Genomic DNA, 13,995 nt, shown 5'->3' with positions numbered 1-13,995 from the left:
ATTTACCTCCTCTGTAGTTATTTTCACACGCAGTTAATTAACAGCCTGTCTTTAACTCTGGAGTTATGTTAAGGATTGGAGAGTTAACTTAAAGACAGAAGAGTTAACTTTAGGTTTTTCTGAGGTAAAATGTTTCCTGAATACTACATGCCTCATCACCATGGTAACAACTCTAGAAACATTATTAAAGACAGGAGATAAGCTTAGTGAATTGAGGCCAATGTCTATAGGCAACTGACTGCACTCAGATCAAAGGCTGCTGAATAATTACGCACACCCCACTTTGAAGTTATTTATTTGTAAAAAATGTTTGGAATGATGTATGATTTTCGATCCACTTCTCATGTGTACACCTCTTTGTATTGGTCTTTCATGTGGAATTCCAATAAAATTGATTCACGTCTGTGGCAGTAATATGACAAAATGTGGAAAACTTCAAGGGGGCCGAATACTTTTGCAACCCACTGTATCTATACTGAAAGGGGGGGGGCGGCTGGTGACAGTGGCCTTGGGCGGTAAAAAGTACAAGTCTGGCTTGGTTGCCAAGAAATTGATAATTTTCAGAGAAATATTGTCGTTTCTCAAAAATAAATTTGTAAAGGATACATATATTTTTTCATCTTCAATTCAAATGAACTCTTACCACTTTGCAATGGAAAAAGTACCAAAATGTAGGTAAAAACATACTGTCAAAATTATTTTGAGTATTTTCTTGCTTGCTGGTGGCTTAAAAGGCATTTTATTAACAAGTTTCGAAAATATCAACTAGGAGAAAACTCAGGTGAAAAAGTGGATTGCATATGAGCTACAAATTAATAACAGGCCATATACATTGCACTGGCCCAAACGCCCGGCTGAACTCATATAACAAACCCTTTCAATAATGATTCTGAGGGGTGTGTATTCACTATAAACATTATGCTGTTCATGTACTGCCTGGGTCTTTCCTGAAAATCAAAGAGTTGCAACAATTGACAAGGCAGTGCACTTTCAGGGGTTAAAATTACCATCTATCCCTTACGTTATGGAATTATTATGGCCAACTGCAAATTCCATTAAGTAGAGTGTGCTAAGACTACCTATGTGGTGCCTCCTTCTACAGCTGTCACCCCAGGCATCTGCTTGTTTTGCCTATACCTAAAAACGGCCCTGAGAGTAGAAGATCCTCTGTTAGGCCCAGTGCACACCAAAACCGCTAGCAGATCCGCAATACGCTAGCGGTTTTGGGAGCTGATTTCAGAGTGATTCTAGGCATGTTTAGAGAGGTTTTCTAAACATACCTATCGGTTTTTGGAGTGTTTTTGTGTAGCAGATTACACATATTGTTACAGTAAAAGCTGTTACTGAACAGCTTCTGTAACAAAAATGCCTGGCAAACCGCTCTGATCTAGCGTTTTCCAGAGTGGTTTGCGTTTTTCCTATACTTTACATTGAGGACGAAACGCTTCCGAAATCCGCAAACATGCAGCAGGAGGCGCGTTTGCGGCTTGGCAAAAACCTCAAACCGCCGGTGTGCACCATCTCATTGCAATACATTAGCCAAGCGTTTTTCCAGGCGGATGCGGCCGGCGGATCGCTCCAGAAACCGCTCGGTGTGCACTAGGCCTTAGATTTTACTTGTTGCCCCTATTGCTGTCAGGGTGATCATTCTGTTGTCATTTTCAACTAAAACGAAGGATAGGATGGGGATGGGTTACACCATCTATCATGTAGCTGTCTGTGCACCCTCTCTTCCTGGTCCAAGTGCCACTGTGCTGTAAATATAAAGTCTAGTGGTCACTGGAACAGGAAATGGATGGAGGATTGCTATATGCTGCAATTTTCTGAGAGATTCAGTCTGTGCAGAGCCCCCTTGCAGTCTGAATAGAGGGTTGATGTAATCCAAGTTCTAACTGCAGCCACACCCACAGAGCATAAGCCTGGTACACACTTTCAATTTTGATTAGACAATCACTGACCAATTTTACCACCATGAAGGTCAACAGATTTTTAATGTTATGAACAGATTGTGTAGGTAGGCTCTTCTACTACACGGCAGTGGTAAAATTGCTCAGTGATTGACCAATCAAAATTGAAGGTAAGCACCAGGCTTTTAGCCTGGCACACACATCCATACAATTCTATGTTGGCCTTTTCCAGCACAGGCCCAATGTCGGACATGCAGCACAGTGTTAGCCTATTTAGATCAAAGCTTTGGAATAAGTCTGACACTTTTATTGCTGCCAGTCCCATCCTCCGCCGCTGCGCAACATTAATATGTTGGTGCATTTGGGCTTGTCACTAGGGGCGCCATTGCCGGATGTAGTCTGGCTCGATGTCAACCTATATGGGTCAAAGCGCCAGAGAAAGTCCGACAATATAATGCCCTCCAGCACCACGCAGTGCTGCGTAATTATGGAATTATGCTGCTGCACTTGCAATGGAGGCTCCGATGTGGGGGATTGCTAAATTGGATTGAAAAGAAGCTTGGTACAGGCATCCAATTATAAATGGCTAATTTTACCTCCATGTAGTAGGAGAGCTTACCTACACATTCTGTTTATAGTGTTCAACATCTGTTAGACCTCATACTATATGGAGATGGTAAAATTAGCAAATGATCTTCCAATCAAAATTGCATGTGTATGCACTCTTAACCTCCTTGCCGGTCTAAAAAATCCGGCAAGGAGGCAGCGCCGCACTTTTTTTTAATTTTTTTTCTTCTAAATCATGTAGCGAGCCCAGGGCTCGCTACATGATAGCCGCTAAGCGGCGGCATCCCCCCACCCACTCCGATCGCCTTCGGCGATCAGAGTATGCAGGGAATCCCGTTGAGAACGGGATTTCCTGCAGGGCTTCCCCGGTCGCCATGGCGACCGGGCGGGATGACGTCACCGACGTCATAGACGTCGTGACGTCAGAGGGAACCCCGATCCGCCCCTTAGCGCTGCCTGGCACTGATTGGCCAGGCTGCGCAGGGGTCTGGGGCGGGGGGGGGCGGCTCGGCGCGGCGGGTAGCGGCGAATCGGCGGCGATCGCGTACTACACGCAGCTAGCAAAGTGCTAGTTGCGTGTAGGGAAAAAAAATTATGCAAATCGGCCCAGCGGGGCCTGAGAAATCCTCCTGCGCAGGTTACCCCGAGCTGAGCTCGGGATAACCGGCAAGGAGGTTAAAGGACCACTATCACAAAAAATATCATGTAAATACATAAACATAAGAAGTATTGTATGTTTCTTCCAGAGTAAAATGCGCTATAAATTACTTTTTTCCTATCTTGCTGTCACTCACAGTAGTTAGTACAAATTTGACGGAATGGACAGATTTTTGACGATTCCATTTCCCATGGGGGATTCTCAGTATTTCCTTTATTCTTTACAAAAGCACTCCCTGGAGGCAGGGCCGGGCCGAGGCATAGGCTGGAGAGGCTCCAGCCTCAGGGCGCAGTGTAGGAGGGGCGCACAATTCATTCAGCTGTCATTTCTAATTGTGTATGAAGCAGAAAGAAATAAGAAAAGGGGATACATGGCAGTGACTGCAAGCCAGATAACTAGAGATTAAGGTGTTGGGGAGGTTGTGGGCCCTGTGGCCCTCTTAGTCTAATAGTAATCAGTGTGTGACAGCTGAGGTGGGAGGGATGGAGGGGCGCACTTTGGTGTCTCAGCCTTGGGTGCTGGAGGACCTTGTCCCTGCTCTGCCTGGAGGTGATCTATACAAAGATGCAGGCCATCCCTCCTACCAGTTTGCACACTATTTTGGCAGTTGGACCGACCGAGAAACTGCCGTTCATGAAGTATTTTGGAAGATTAGGAGAACCCTGAGAATCCCCCATGAGTAGATGGACCTACTGTAAGTGACAGCAACATAGGAGAAAAGTAATTTCTACCTCTTTTTACTCTGGGAGAAATGTACTTTTTATTTATGTGTTCTTATGTCTTTTAAAGAGACCCTGTACTGAAAAAAAAATTGTCCCCTGGGGGGTACTTACCTTGGAAGGGGGAAGCCTTAGGGTCCCAATGAGGCTTCCCCCTCCCCTGTAGCTGCAGACAATCCAGCACTGGCTCCCCGAAGTCTCCGGCAATCCTGGCTCGACAAGCCTGACAAGATGAATTTATTTACCTTCCCTGGCTCCAGCGGGTGGCGCTGTTGCTGCTCTCAGCACAGAGATAGGCAGAAATAGCCGATCTCTGTCGGGTCCGCTCTACTACACAAGCGCAGGAGACTTCTATCTCCGAGCGGAGAGCCGATACTGCGCCTGCGCTGGAGTCGGGAAGGTAAATATTTACATCCTCGCCGTTCCAGGAGCTTTTTCCCCGCCGCCGTGGGACACAGGAGGACGGGGGTAGTCTCGATAGGATCCGGAGGTTTCCCCCACCTGAGGTGAGTACCCTCCAGGGGAACTTTTTCTCGTTACAGGTTTTCTTTAAGTTTTACAATTTTTTGCGATAATGGTCCTTTAAGAGCGGGAGATCGGTAGAGAGCAGAGGGACTGAGGGATTTGGGTTCACAGCGGGACAGTCTCTGGGTGTGACGTGTCTTCCTATACAGTGATGTTATTATATGATGTGTATATTGCTGTGTAGATGAGTCAGGCTGGGATGATGCAGGTGAACTCTGTGGACCAGGTTTAGGTGTCAGTGAGCCCTGTGATGTCACTTCTCGCTCTCTCTTACAGGAAAACAATCACACACACCACAGACTGCTCTCCCAGCCCGGATTATCAGCCGGTGCATTGTGTAATATAACAGTGAGGATTACCGATGAATAATGAGTATTCAGGTCGTGCAGTTCATGTTTATTTTTCAACACACACCTATACAATTGCATATAACAACATGTCACTATATTAGATATGTGCAGAACATTCACGTGTCTAATCTGGCGCAGAATATCTCACAGTGAAGCAAGAATCTGAATATCCGGATTTTTGTTGTTCTTACCTGAGTCCCCTGACCCTTGACCTCCCCCCCCACCCTTTCCCTTTAACCACTTGAGGACCGCATGGTTAAACCCCCCTAAAGACCAGGCCATTTTTCATTAAATTGGCCACTGCAGCTTTAAGGCCAAGCTGCAGGACCGCACAACTCAGCACACAAGTGATCCCCCCCCCCCCCCTTTTTTTTTCTCCCCACCAACAGAGCTCTTTGTTGGGTCTAATCGCCCCCCAGATGTTTGTTTATTTGTGTTTTTTTTTTTTTTTTTAAATTGTTTTTTCTTAACTGTTCTACACCCCCCTCCCTCCCTCTCCCCGCCAGCCAATCCCCGTGATCAGCTGTCATAGGCTTCATTTCAAACAAGAGGTCAGCGCTCACAGTTTAACCCCCAACCCTCTATCACCTGTTCGCCTCCTCTTAAGAGTAAAAAATGTGTGTCACAAGAGGTAGCGCTCACGGTATGCGATCAACCCACCCTGATAAATTAGGGACTCGACAGAATACCCTTACATGCAAACCAGGATTAAGAACATTACAACCATAAAAATTACAATCCTCTCAAATGCAAAGAGACCAATTAAGTCCTCTTAGGTCTCAGTAGATATCATTAATGTCCAATATATTCCTTGATATGCTAAAAAACTGGACCATATGAATATGATCCTATGCAGTTGAAAGTCCAAGTTTTCAGGACCTAAAATCTACTAAGCTAATATTAGACATTAAACCAGGCTAGAATCAACATATAGGTCTAGTGAACGACAGTCTTCACATATAAATCCCTCAGGACCATATGGGTGTGCTCCTATGCGATTGAAAGTCCAAGTTTCCAGGACCTAAAATCTACTCAGCTTAAATTAAACATTAAAACAGGCTAGAATCAACATATAAATCGAGTGAAAAACAGTCTTCGCATAAATTCCCTCAGGAGCGGCAGTCATTGGCTTCCAGCAGTATCAAAACAGGTCACCTCCACCAGCACCCTTTGTGTGCCACTCACCCCTGTCCTAGACCAACCAATGGTCTATATGAGCCTTGGGACCGTTCCCGGGTCGTCCCCCACCACTCCAGCAACACAGTGTCCACCAATAGATGATAGATGATAATCTTCATATGATGAGTACCTCAGTAAGAAAAAGCTCCCATAGCATAATACTGTTAAAAACTATTTATTTATAAAAAGCAATTGCACTCACATGGTCTTCAGTTAAAATCAGCGTTTGAGTAATTTATAACACGGGCTCTCCCCCGTATGGTGGCCAGGCTGGCAGGCTTCTATCAGTGTTCCCCCTCCGTTTCCGCCGCGCGCACGGAAAAACGCTGGGATGGATACCACATGTGCCTCCTCGCCTCTGCTCACACTCAGGCTAGTTCCCACTTCCACATCAGGCTCCGCCCGATCGATTTCGTCACTCAGTGACTCATCAGGGGCATGGAGCCTGATGCCTATCGTGGGATTATATAGGCCAAAACCGGCCCCACTATACACACCCCCCTCCTCACATGCAAACTATCCATACTGCATTATTTCCCTTCCTGCTTCCTCACATGCAAACTATCCAAACTCCATTGCTTCCCTTTCTACTGCCATCTAGAGGTTTCAAGTGGCATAAGCTCCCAAAAAAAACTCCATACATAGCCGCATTATCCAGCCTGCAAGTCTGCCGCCATCTAGGGGTTACATTTAACATTGCATCCCACAAACATTCAACATTGAGAAAAAAATTATTACTCATCTATTGACCTATTTTTACACATAACCCATTTCCTTCCTCTGCAAGGTTACCAATTGTATGCATATTAACAATACCCATGTGCGTCCATTCATCCCCGCTCCACCTCCCCATAAATCTCCCTAACTTAATTTTCAATCCTCACCTCCCTAAACTAGGTCCCTCAGATCAATTCGACCCATTAGTTTTACCCACTTCCAGATTTAATTTTGTGGAGCAGGAGTAAATGGACACACATTTACAGATAGGTTATAGTTTCCATGCCCTATACACCCCCCACCATCAGAAATTCCCTCCATGGCTTTTGTATATATGTAAATCCCACATTCCTTACCCAAATACATGGGAGTCCATGTTGGCCATACCAGCCTGGTGCTAGTCCAGGTTTCTGTCGGGATGCATGCACACACATCACACCCCTACTCCCCTAGAAAACATACCAGGTCTATGTCTATATTAAGACATAGACATATATTAAGACATATATTATTATGCAATGATAGGTTTGTCATATACCTTGCCTGGTGTAAATGTGGATGGCAGTATGTAGGTAGGACTACCCGTACTCTCAAGGAGAGGATGGGGGAGCACGTGCGTAATATCAAAAAGGGATACCCCAATCATGGTGTCTCAGCCCATTTTGGGAGCCACCATGATTGTAATCCCAATGATTTATCTTTTTGTGGGCTCCAAAAAATTATTCCCAACTGGAGGGGATGTAATAAAGTAAAGAGAGTCTCACAGGAGGAGACCCGATGGATACATAGGATGGGCACCTTGAGACCGGACGGTCTTAATATAGACATAGACCTGGTATGTTTTCTAGGGGAGTAGGGGTGTGATGTGTGTGCATGCATCCCGACAGAAACCTGGACTAGCACCAGGCTGGTATGGCCAACATGGACTCCCATGTATTTGGGTAAGGAATGTGGGATTTACATATATACAAAAGCCATGGAGGGAATTTCTGATGGTGGGGGGTGTATAGGGTATGGAAACTATAACCTATCTGTAAATGTGTGTCCATTTACTCCTGCTCCACAAAATTAAATCTGGAAGTGGGTAAAACTAATGGGTCGAATTGATCTGAGGGACCTAGTTTAGGGAGGTGAGGATTGAAAATTAAGTTAGGGAGATTTATGGGGAGGTGGAGCGGGGATGAATGGACGCACATGGGTATTGTTAATATGCATACAATTGGTAACCTTGCAGAGGAAGGAAATGGGTTATGTGTAAAAATAGGTCAATAGATGAGTAATAATTTTTTTCTCAATGTTGAATGTTTGTGGGATGCAATGTTAAATGTAACCCCTAGATGGCGGCAGACTTGCAGGCTGGATAATGCGGCTATGTATGGAGTTTTTTTTGGGAGCTTATGCCACTTGAAACCTCTAGATGGCAGTAGAAAGGGAAGCAATGGAGTTTGGATAGTTTGCATGTGAGGAAGCAGGAAGGGAAATAATGCAGTATGGATAGTTTGCATGTGAGGAGGGGGGTGTGTATAGTGGGGCCGGTTTTGGCCTATATAATCCCACGATAGGCATCAGGCTCCATGCCCCTGATGAGTCACTGAGTGACGAAATCGATCGGGCGGAGCCTGATGTGGAAGTGGGAACTAGCCTGAGTGTGAGCAGAGGCGAGGAGGCACATGTGGTATCCATCCCAGCGTTTTTCCGTGCGCGCGGCGGAAACGGAGGGGGAACACTGATAGAAGCCTGCCAGCCTGGCCACCATACGGGGGAGAGCCCGTGTTATAAATTACTCAAACGCTGATTTTAACTGAAGACCATGTGAGTGCAATTGCTTTTTATAAATAAATAGTTTTTAACAGTATTATGCTATGGGAGCTTTTTCTTACTGAGGTACTCATCATATGAAGATTATCATCTATCATCTATTGGTGGACACTGTGTTGCTGGAGTGGTGGGGGACGACCCGGGAACGGTCCCAAGGCTCATATAGACCATTGGTTGGTCTAGGACAGGGGTGAGTGGCACACAAAGGGTGCTGGTGGAGGTGACCTGTTTTGATACTGCTGGAAGCCAATGACTGCCGCTCCTGAGGGAATTTATGCGAAGACTGTTTTTCACTCGATTTATATGTTGATTCTAGCCTGTTTTAATGTTTAATTTAAGCTGAGTAGATTTTAGGTCCTGGAAACTTGGACTTTCAATCGCATAGGAGCACACCCATATGGTCCTGAGGGATTTATATGTGAAGACTGTCGTTCACTAGACCTATATGTTGATTCTAGCCTGGTTTAATGTCTAATATTAGCTTAGTAGATTTTAGGTCCTGAAAACTTGGACTTTCAACTGCATAGGATCATATTCATATGGTCCAGTTTTTTAGCATATCAAGGAATATATTGGACATTAATGATATCTACTGAGACCTAAGAGGACTTAATTGGTCTCTTTGCATTTGAGAGGATTGTAATTTTTATGGTTGTAATGTTCTTAATCCTGGTTTGCATGTAAGGGTATTCTGTCGAGTCCCTAATTTATCAGGGTGGGTTGATCGCATACCGTGAGCGCTACCTCTTGTGACACACATTTTTTACTCTTAAGAGGAGGCGAACAGGTGATAGAGGGTTGGGGGTTAAACTGTGAGCGCTGACCTCTTGTTTGAAATAGATTTATGCTTAAGAGGAGCGAACTAGTTTTAACAATTGTTTGAATTTATCCTCCAGGTGGGTGACTATAATATAGGGGAGAATCTAGAATCATTCTGAGAGTATTGGGGTGGCATTGTGTTTGAAATTGCCTGCTCTTACAGAATGGATGCGTTTGAGCAAAGAGCACGTAGGATTGTAAACCTGGATGAAGTATTTGTAGATGGGGGGGAGATAGGAGGAACTATGGAACAAGAGTTTAAGAAACTTCAGACAGTGATGATGAAGGAACAAAACACATGGTGGGACCTGGCCGCACTTACTAAGTATGACAAAGAGGGTATTATACCGAAAAGATTAAGGTGGGATATGATGGCTAATGATGGGGAGGATGATGAGGAAAATGATAAAGAATGGGAGGAGTACTTTGATAAGTGCGGGCAGGGCTTAGTGAAATTATTGATAAAACGGAAGACAAAAAGATTAACCAGGCTGGGAGGGGAAATAGAGGAAATTAAAACTAAAATGACCCCTATTAATAATTCTGAGGAATATAAAAGTAGATCCAAAAGATTGGGTGAGATATTGGAAAAAACCCAAGCAGATATTAGAGTAGAGAAACAGAAAAAATTCCAAAGGGATGCAGATGCTACCAGGAAAAAGGAAACATATAGATGGCAAATTAAGAAGAAAGAGGAGAAAAAAGCAGCAGAACTTCTAGCGAAGGTGGAGGAAATGAAACAGCAGAAACAAAATGCACCTATGGAAGAACTACACACTCAACACATTGAGCATAGACCAGCCCCTAGGACTATGTATGCACAAGGAGGGGAACAGGGGATGAATCACGGACATTTGGGTGAGGAAAGGAGAGGGGGTTGGGGAAATGCTAATCGTGGGTGGGGACAAAACAGGGGATATAGTCGAATGTCAGATAGAGGGCAGGGGAGGGGGTATAGAAATGACTTTCAGAATCAGTTTAATGTGCCGACATTTAACCGTTATGACCCTATAAGACAGCAAAGGCAGATGGAACCTTTTTTAGAGATGGCACCGAGGTATGGGGAGAGAGAATGGAGACAGGAAATGGCAGGATATGTACCGCAACAGGGGCCTTATGGAAAAAGAGAGCCAGACGAGGCACAAGGGGGGGGGGGAAGAGGAGCAAAAAGGATGAGGCAGTGAGGGGGGAAGGGGTGTTTAATATTAGTGGTACAGCCTTGAGCACTAGAGAGCTGGCCATGCTAGATAAGGGCCTGAAGTATGCACCGAGGCAGGGTATGGATAAATTTACCACGTATATTGACATTAGTAAGTTCGCACGAAAACTTCATTTAAAAAAGTATTTTGCTGGCCGTCCCAATCGAAATTCTGGACAAAAGGAACCAGATAGATATACACATACCAATTTGCGCACCAAATCCACGTTCAATCCACAGGACACTAACTATAATGCAATTGAGGTTTTCAAAAATATGGTGATTAGGGATATGAATAATATCCCAGAACAACAAAAAAATGGAAATACCAGGGAGGTGGCGAAGGAGATGCTGGAGAGTAAAAATCTGGTGGTTAGGCCGGCAGATAAGGGGGGAGGGGTGGTGGTTTTAAGTAAATTACAGTATAAAAATGAATTGGATAGGTTGGTAGGGGATACAGAGGCCTATACACGATTGAAGGGAGACCCTACAGGTAAGTATATGGCAGAATTGAGAGAGATACTTAGGGAGGGGATGGATAGGGGGTTTGTCACGGATGAGGAGTTCAAATATATTGTTCCGGATGTTCCCCGAATACCTGTCATATATCAGGTCCCCAAAATGCATAAGAACAAAACTGATCCCCCAGGAAGGCCCATAGTTAGTGGGATAGGGTCGGTCACCCACAGATTGGGACAATATTTGGATGAGTTTTTAAAACCCATGGTGGAAAAACTTCCTAATATACTTAAGGATACCAAGCACATGCTCCAAATTATAGAGGGGAAGGAATTGAGAGGGGAAGAAATAATGGTTACAATGGATGTATCCTCGCTGTATACTAACATCAAACATGAGTTGGGGTTGGAGGCAGTTGATTTCTTTTTTAGGATGGAAGGAAAAATAAAAGATGATCAGAGAGAGTATTTATTGAGGTTATTTAAATTTGCTTTGGAAAGGAATTACTTCTGGCATGGGGGAAACTTTTATAGCCAGACGAAAGGATGCGCCATGGGGGCGAGCTATGCTCCGAGCCTCGCAAATCTGTTTATGGGAAAGTGGGAACAAACAGTGTTAGGGGAGGGGGGCCCGGTGAGGCTATGGCGAAGATTCATTGATGACCTGTTTTTTGTATGGGGGGGTGGACAGGAACATTTGGAACAATATGTGACTAAACTGAACCAAAATGATTTGGGAATTTCCCTCACCATGCAATATGGTATTGATAAAATCCAGTTTTTAGATCTAGAAATCATGAGAGAGGATAATGTGATGGGGACCAGAACTTATTTCAAAGATACAGACAGGAATGGGTATATATCAACTGATAGCTGCCACCATCCGGCGTGGATTAGAGGGATACCAAGGGGGCAGTTTCTCAGGATGAAGCGGAATTGCTCAAGCATAGGGGAATATTACAGGCAAGCGGAAACCCTCAAAAATAGATTTGTGGAGAAAGGCTATGGGGAAAAACAGTTGGATGAGGAGATTGCGAGAGTAGGGACTCTGAATAGACAGACGCTCCTGGAGGAGAAGCCAGTGAAAAATGGCACGGGTGAGTTTGAACTGGCCTTTATCACGGGATATAACACTCAATATAAACAACTCCAAAATATAATTAAACAACATTGGGGGATCCTGGAAACGGATTTGACACTTAGGAGCCTAATTCCAACCCAACCAAAGTTCATTTATAGGAAAGCCCAGAACCTGAAACAGATTCTGGCACCCAGTTGTGTGGAACCTAAAAAGGTCCCGCGAATGCAGGGGTGGCAGACAGCAGGTTTTTTCCCATGTAGAGGATGTGTAGCTTGTAGGGAGGCCAATGGTGTCAAAACAAACAGTGTGGTATCATTCAGTAATGGAAGGAGGTTCAAAATTCAGGAGTTTATCACCTGCAATGATAGGTTTGTCATATACCTTGCCTGGTGTAAATGTGGATGGCAGTATGTAGGTAGGACTACCCGTACTCTCAAGGAGAGGATGGGGGAGCACGTGCGTAATATCAAAAAGGGATACCCCAATCATGGTGTCTCAGCCCATTTTGGGAGCCACCATGATTGTAATCCCAATGATTTATCTTTTTGTGGGCTCCAAAAAATTATTCCCAACTGGAGGGGATGTAATAAAGTAAAGAGAGTCTCACAGGAGGAGACCCGATGGATACATAGGATGGGCACCTTGAGACCGGACGGTCTTAATATAGACATAGACCTGGTATGTTTTCTAGGGGAGTAGGGGTGTGATGTGTGTGCATGCATCCCGACAGAAACCTGGACTAGCACCAGGCTGGTATGGCCAACATGGACTCCCATGTATTTGGGTAAGGAATGTGGGATTTACATATATACAAAAGCCATGGAGGGAATTTCTGATGGTGGGGGGTGTATAGGGCATGGAAACTATAACCTATCTGTAAATGTGTGTCCATTTACTCCTGCTCCACAAAATTAAATCTGGAAGTGGGTAAAACTAATGGGTCGAATTGATCTGAGGGACCTAGTTTAGGGAGGTGAGGATTGAAAATTAAGTTAGGGAGATTTATGGGGAGGTGGAGCGGGGATGAATGGACGCACATGGGTATTGTTAATATGCATACAATTGGTAACCTTGCAGAGGAAGGAAATGGGTTATGTGTAAAAATAGGTCAATAGATGAGTAATAATTTTTTTCTCAATGTTGAATGTTTGTGGGATGCAATGTTAAATGTAACCCCTAGATGGCGGCAGACTTGCAGGCTGGATAATGCGGCTATGTATGGAGTTTTTTTTGGGAGCTTATGCCACTTGAAACCTCTAGATGGCAGTAGAAAGGGAAGCAATGGAGTTTGGATAGTTTGCATGTGAGGAAGCAGGAAGGGAAATAATGCAGTATGGATAGTTTGCATGTGAGGAGGGGGGTGTGTATAGTGGGGCCGGTTTTGGCCTATATAATCCCACGATAGGCATCAGGCTCCATGCCCCTGATGAGTCACTGAGTGACGAAATCGATCGGGCGGAGCCTGATGTGGAAGTGGGAACTAGCCTGAGTGTGAGCAGAGGCGAGGAGGCACATGTGGTATCCATCCCAGCGTTTTTCCGTGCGCGCGGCGGAAACGGAGGGGGAACACTGATAGAAGCCTGCCAGCCTGGCCACCATACGGGGGAGAGCCCGTGTTATAAATTACTCAAACGCTGATTTTAACTGAAGACCATGTGAGTGCAATTGCTTTTTATAAATAAATAGTTTTTAACAGTATTATGCTATGGGAGCTTTTTCTTACTGAGGTACTCATCATATGAAGATTATCATCTATCATCTATTGGTGGACACTGTGTTGCTGGAGTGGTGGGGGACGACCCGGGAACGGTCCCAAGGCTCATATAGACCATTGGTTGGTCTAGGACAGGGGTGAGTGGCACACAAAGGGTGCTGGTGGAGGTGACCTGTTTTGATACTGCTGGAAGCCAATGACTGCCGCTCCTGAGGGAATTTATGCGAAGACTGTTTTTCACTCGATTTATATGTTGATTCTAGCCTGTTTTAATGTTTAATTTAA

The sequence above is a fragment of the Hyperolius riggenbachi genome, chromosome 4 (assembly GCF_040937935.1).
Source record: "Hyperolius riggenbachi isolate aHypRig1 chromosome 4, aHypRig1.pri, whole genome shotgun sequence".
In the NCBI taxonomy this organism is placed as follows: domain Eukaryota; kingdom Metazoa; phylum Chordata; class Amphibia; order Anura; family Hyperoliidae; genus Hyperolius; species Hyperolius riggenbachi.
This window is presented reverse-complemented; position numbering follows the sequence as displayed.